Here is a 7,002-nt window from a genome sequence, read left to right on the forward strand (position 1 = left end):
GGGAACATCCAATTAGCGCGGGCAGCGCTGGCGGGCGGCATCCCGGCGGCCGGCTCCGGACGGGGCAGGTGACCCCTCCCCGCGCCGGCTCGGACAGCTCGCCTCCTCCCGCTGCCCGCCCCTGCGGCCGGGCGGTGCCCCCAGCCCGGGGCACGGCCGGCGCCTCCCCCGAGCCATGCCGGCCCAGGGGGAGGCCTGCCCTTCCCGGCGCGGGGGAGCTGCGCGTCCTCGGGGGGACTCTCGGAGGCAGCGCCCGAAGCTGCAGCACGTCCGAGGATGCGGGCTGGGTGGCGGCGACGAAGACTGGGGAAGAGCCCCGGGTCGCCCCTGCCAGCGGCCGGGGGAGGCGGCGCGGCCCGCCCGGGCACCGCCTCCCCCCCGGAGCGACGCGCCGAGGTGCGGCCGGTACCGGGGAGCCCGTACCGGGCAGCCCCTGCGCAGGGCACAGCCGAGCGGAACCGGACAGGTCTCAGCCCTTTCTTCCTGCCCTCGCCCCCTCCGACCCCGCTCTCAGGTGCCTGCCGTTGGGGTCCTGACGCTCTTGGTCTCGCTGAGCAAGTGCGGGCAGCTGGCAAGACGTACCGGGTTATTTGGGCTTTGTGAAGCTAACTTCTCTGTCCCGGAGAGTCTCACAATTCGGGGCTGGTGCGAGGTTTTAAATTCTTTACCATAATTATTTGTTCCTGTATGTTAAGATGGGTATTTTAACCATCTGGAGCCTAGATTAGGAACTTGAGGAATGCCTTGACTTAAGGCAAAAATCCAGCAGTTTTAGCTTCTTCCACTCAAGTACAGAAATAGCAGGTTGGCAAGGGGGAAGGGCAAGCAGAGCCAGGCTGATCCACAGGGTTCCAGTGCCTCTGCTTTCTGCTGCACTGACAGCCAAAGCTCGACAGAGCCCAGACTCAGAGCAGAGAGGGTCTAGCCTTGCAGGCCACATTTTCTTGATGCAAGAACTCAAATACCAGATCAGACACACCTGAGCCACAAGGACAGAGCCAAGCTAGAAGTCCCTCTTTTTCCTACAAATTTATTTAAAAAAAAAAAAACCCAAACAACAAAAATACCCCAGACAGAATACCTCTGGAGCAGGAATGGGATCTTCCATACAGCAGAGACTGTCTCTCCCATCCACAACTATCATGAACTTCATACTCTGTATTACTTTTGATCTGGATCAAATTTACTTTACGCAGTGATGGGAAACCACACAAACCCATGCTCTTAGCCACTGGGTCCTAGCTTCTTAGCTACCAAAAGATTTTTCTGCAGGAAAAGGGGAATGGTGCTAACTTCTTTCCATGTACCCACATGAGCTATACCTGCCTACAAAGAACAGTAAATTTCCACCTCTCAGCATCCTACATGGCTGACACTAATTTAAGGTCAGGGCCAAGGGCTAAAATATCATCCCACATAGCTGGGCAAGGTCAAGTAAAGGGAATGATCTCCTCTATCACCTGATCTGATCCCTTGGCAAAACCAGCAGGAGACCTCAATCCTGCAAATGATCCATATTTGGGGAACAAATGAAAAAGTCAAGATGATAACCTTGTCCTGTACCCATCCTGAACAAACATTAGAAAGGAATCTATAATCTTCAAGGAGTGCTAAGGTAAAAAACTTCCCTCTGTTCATGGTTCTGAGCCCAGCTGATCCCAATCCTATCAAAAAGATATTTTTAAAGAAATGACCCTTCCAGTATTTTGAAGATTTTAGCTAAACTTTTAAAGCAAGTGCAAGAAGTAAATCCAGGACCTTTGGACCCAAAGAGCAGAACTTTTCTACCTCGGGATTCAGGTGGGAAAATGACAAAATAAAAGCTCTTCAGGGCTCTCCAGTGCAACTGATGAACAAGAGGGCTTCTCTCCCCTTAATGACCAAAACTGTCATCATCAGTTAAACAGAGCAGACCTTCTTCAGGTTTAAAGGTGATGCCTTCAGCACAGCATCCACTTCTTGCTTGTCTAGAGCCTGTCCAGCCTGCTCTCCCAAAGCCTAAGAACAGGCTACCAAAGCCAGCACTTTTGAGAAGCACTAACCCACTTTACTCATATACCACCATCCCTGCCAAAATATTCCAGGCACTAAACAGCTATTATAAAAACAATCTCTTTTTGATTAAAAAACTAAGCCTCATCAAAACTTCAAAACAGATGGATAAGCAAAAATATGCTATGCCAACAGAAAGAAACAGCAATCATTTAAAGATGTCTATAGGGAGGAGGGAGGCGAGTTTTTAAAGTAAAAAGAGAATAATGAGCTGAATTTCAGGGGTAACAGGTTCCACACAGCTGGAGACTGCCATCTCAGGAGCTCTGTATCGCCTCTAATTCCAGATGCTGGCAGGAAAATGCTAACCATGAAGTCTAACATAAATGCAATAAACAACAGGGAGAACCCCCAAAACCTTACCTTAACATCAAACTCCCACTAAACTGGAAAACTGCTGCAAAATTACAAGTTCATTTTTCTTCTCTAAAGAATGTTTTTCACTAGTAGTAATGATAGATTTTTTTCAGGGAAATATCTCTGCACATTGCACATATGAGCTAGTGCTGTGCTATAATTGTCACGGAAAGGAAATTAACAGTATTCTAACGAGGAGTTTTGTTACAGACAAATTATCATCTTCCAAGTCTGTAAGAGTCTCTTAATTTAGACTGTCGTTTCTCCCCACTGCATACCCTGGTGACTCTACCTTGAAAAACAGTAATTGCTAGAGAAACTAGGGAACTGTGGGCCACTGCAGAGCAGATGCAGACAGAACACAGAAGGGCTTCAGAAGAAACTTAGACAGAAAGAACTTGAGATAATAAACTTCAACTCATTTTCACATTCAGTCATGTAGGTAACCTTTTCGATTCCTAATACTGCAAACACAATGTAGATATATGTCCTTCCTGCATTGGGAGTGGCTAGAAAGGTCAGGTCATGAATATGCAATAAAAAGCCCTCAAAGTAGGGACCCAGCCAACATCTGTTATCTAAGCCTCCTGGAGCAAATCAAAACAGTTTGTTCACGGGTCCTTTTTCCATCCAAAGTAGCCCCAAAGGGCTTTTACAAAACTGCCCAGCTCTCACAATTGGAACCAAATGGAGCAACCTACCAACCTTGGTTACTGCACCGGAGCTTGGCCAGCCCTGGAAGGCAAACTCTGAAGAAAAATACAGTATTTTGGATCAGAAGCCAAAGCTACTGCACCCAAATACAACCTTAGCAAGAATTTAGATAGCACATACAAAGTTGGGACTGGATCAGACCAGTCGGATTAACCCCTTCAGATTCATGAAAATGGCAAAAAATCTTTAAGGACCACAGATGGTATGAGACCAGGGTTTAAACTGTGTCCAAAAGGTAACAGTAGCAAAGGGCTTTTTCAGTATCAGTGATACTCCTTGTGTCTGGGACAACAGAGTTCACCTTTTAGGATCACTATGAATTAGACTGTATGTGCTGCCTTTTGGCTTCTCCCTCATTCATGGATACTTTCCCTCCTGGGGGAAAAAAATCAGGTCCAATCTCTTCTCTGATTTCTAACTCGTGTTGAAAGACTATCATCTTGACTCTCCTTATTCCCCTTGTTATACTTAGAACTTTTTCAGGTCCAGAACTGAAAAAATAGACTCTAGTCTTTTCACCTGCAGCTCTCTTCTGCCCCAGTAGCTGTTATTGGCTGCAGGTGGTTCTGATTGTCTTTTTGTTATAGCTGGGGGAATAATTAAATCCACCATTAATCCTTTTTTTGGGTGGTTGTCTTAAGAGGGAGCTCTCCAATCAGGTCAGGCCTACAGTTTTTAAGATGTGTCTCTGCTCCTTTTAAACTATCACCTCATAGGATCACAGCACACATTAGCAAGTTCATTCCAAATTAAAAGAATTGTTTGAAATGGAGACCAATTAGTAACTCAAGGTTAATTTCCAACATAAAATCAAGTCATGCTTACAATTAATCCTGAACTGACAAGCTTTCAGACAGGAGGTCAAAGCTGAGGGGCGAAGGATGTGTCTCCAAGGAAGATGAATCAAGATCTTTGTCCTCTTGGTGACTTTACTCAATGGCCAGGTGATTCCCACATCAGACTGAACAGGAAGAGGAGATGGAGTCTGGTTTTGGAAAATACAATGAAAGAAGTTGTTAGGAAACAGACAGGATCAGAGGAAAGAAAACAAATCACTGCTAAGAGGGTGCCAGTGAGCAGAGAGTTGACTGGGCTGCTGCTCCTTTTCCCCACCAAGCAGCACACAACAGCAATAGCTCAACTTTTTGGACTTTCTTCTTTATGGGCTCCATGAGTAGAATACTTTCCCCTCACAATGACTATAATCCTCACAGGATCCAGGAGGTCTTGGCCCGTGATACAGCAAACATTGTAACTCTTACCCAGTTGGCAGAGCTACACGGGTTTCACAGAGAACAGCAGCCACCCGCCCAAATGGAGCGGCAGCAGAGGTAGATACCAGGACTTGTGTTCTGTTCCCAGCGTTCAATCTAAGCAAATTCCTCTCCCTAAACCAATGGAGAAGGCCTGGCTTTACAAAAGTACGTAGTGATCTACTCTGTCCTTTACCTGCACGCTGGCAGCCCCAGGAGGCCTCGCCGTGAGGGAGGACAGCGCCTCACTTCAGAGCAGGGACGTTTCCCTCCCCCGCGGCGCGAGCCGCCTCAGCGCTGCCGGCTGGACAGGCGTTTTCCTCAGGGGCGGTCAGGCCGCGGGCGTGTGGGACAGCCCAGGGAGCCCACCGCGGCTCTCCCCCGCCGGTCTCCGAGCGCTGGCTGAGCTGACGGAGCCGTTTCACCCAGCGAAGCCGGTGCCCACCGGTCCCTCCGGCTCCGGGCTGAGCTGCTGCCCTGTCAGCTCGGCGGCAGCGCGCCCCCTGGCGACGGCTCATCAGGCCGGCCCGGACCCACCGACCCGCCTCCCACCGTGCTATCTGCGTGTTTCCATAGAAACGCGTCCCTTCTCGCGCTTGGGTGACCAGCATAAAGCATGTTTAATTAACGTGGAAACATTCACCCAATAATGAAGACATTTTCCTAAAGTGGTAGCAATCTTACAGCCCTAACAGCAGCCCTTTACGGAAAGCAATGCTATTAGCCAAGCCCGCAAAGCACTCGATGGTTGTCTGATGCGTGAAAGGTCCACACCAGCTCACCAGAGCCAGCGTTTCCCCCTGCACACCCAGCACATGCAGCCACTGAGGCATTGCTGCGCTCGTGGCCCATGCGAGCAGGAGCCGACTGCTCCAGGTCCGTCAGTAGCGTCCACACCAGTCTCCCCCACAGGAAAATACAGCAGCAGGCTCAATACAGAGAAGTTCACAAATGGCATAATAAAACATTGGAACAGCAGTTACAATGCTCTAGTACTTGGCACAGACAAGGAGCTGTGTTGTTAATATAATACTTAAGAGATTTCTATGAGAGGGTACATATGGAAGGTGAGTAGGAGTCGTAACCGTAAATCCAGAGCGTGGCATCATGTACTCAGAAGCGTTTTGGAGCCAACAGCCACTGCCTGGTTTAAAATGGCAGACCCTCCCCAGAACTCCGACCTCAGAGACAGACCAGGCAGCGCCGCAGAACCATCGCTCTCTCAAAAGGCACCTTACTGTAAGTACATTGGCAGTCTGAGATAAATTTGTGAGCAATAAAGTCCTGAAATATGCTTTCAGGAGTGCATTGAGGGTGGTGGTGGGAATAGCCAGCAGCACTAAGATCTAAGAAAACAAACAAGTCTCAAGGCATGTATCTAGTCTTCCCTGCTTGATGTTAAGAGATCAAGAGGCCCCAAGGAGCAAAGATCCCCACAGATTTAAGTTATGCTATCACAGTAGTCTTCCTTCTTATTTTCTATCACAACCTTGTCTCCCTCTACCAAGGCAGGTATGTTGTACCTAAACAAAAGAAAAAAAACAACCACGAAAGAAGTCATCTATCAGCTCTTGAGAACACACCACACACTTTTCAGCTTTTGTGTGCCAATGCTGCAGAGCGCCCCAAGTTCATGAGAAGTACTGTAAAAACTCAGGGACAGGGAAACATTTGCTTGTTCAGGTCATCGGTTCAGAAGCTCTACATAACACCGATGCATTTATTTTGTGCACCATGGATGTCAGAAGACATCTCACAGAAAAAAAAAAAAAAAAAAAAAAAGAGTAGGAAATACTGTTCCACCACCTGACAAACCCTCCACAAGCACTACCCACAGTCAATAACCGGCACTTGTGAGACTATACTGTATTACATGTCCAGTTTCAAGCTTCCCAGTACAAGACAGACACTGCCATACTGAAATGAGTCCGCAAGCAAAAGGCCACCAAGAGGGGCGGGGAGCTGGAACAGGAAATAGAGAGGCTGAGAGAACAGGTACCTTGTTAACGTGAGGGAATCCCATTCCTGTGGACTCCAGTTACCTGCTGGGAGGAGCATACAGAGAAGGTCTCCAATGATCACCTTCCCAGGGAAAACAAGATTTTATGTAACAGCATCCGCACCTCCCAGAAAAGTATTAGCCCTCTTCAAACATTCTTAGAAATCTGGTAATTTTCAACACAGAGCACAACAGCTTTCAGATTGGGAGCTTTCTAACCTTCTGTTGATAACTTTCTCATTCACCTGCTCTTGCCTGACTTTTCTGGAAGGTCAGTGTAGCAGACAGGCATTAGCTTTCCCAAACAACCCCCTGAACTATTTACTTTCTTCTCCTGCTCTGTTTTGTCCTTGACAGTAACCAGAAAGTTAATGGCTGACTATACATTTGTGTTTCTGCTTTCAAATATCACAGAAGTCACTTTTGTCTTCTGATAAAAATCAGAAACAAATCTCTAACGGAGGCAGCACATTCATAAGACAACTCAAAGAAACTATCTAGCCAAGATACTGAAGCTCCAACAGCCGAAGGCACTGACAGTATTCTCTTGGAGAAAGGACAAGGTTTTCTGAGGACCACCTTTCAGGGCAGGGGAAATAAAAAAAATTAAAAAAAGATAAACACAAA

General features: G+C 47.7%; 1 protein-coding gene across 1 annotated transcript in view; it reads right to left on the reverse strand.

The window, feature by feature from the left end:
• The window catches only part of RHBDL3 (rhomboid like 3), a 71,621-nt gene extending 66,879 nt beyond the window's left edge, over positions 1-4,742 (reverse strand). The window contains exons 1-2 of the mRNA XM_054846931.1: positions 4,573-4,742; positions 3,949-4,108 (exon numbers count right to left, since the gene is read on the reverse strand). The gene's annotated coding sequence lies outside the window, so the exon portion shown is untranslated. The remainder of the gene's footprint in view (positions 1-3,948; positions 4,109-4,572) is intronic.
• Positions 4,743-7,002: the final 2,260 nt, after the last annotated feature.

This window comes from Grus americana, chromosome 18 (genome assembly GCF_028858705.1).
Source record: "Grus americana isolate bGruAme1 chromosome 18, bGruAme1.mat, whole genome shotgun sequence".
Lineage (NCBI taxonomy): Eukaryota > Metazoa > Chordata > Aves > Gruiformes > Gruidae > Grus > Grus americana.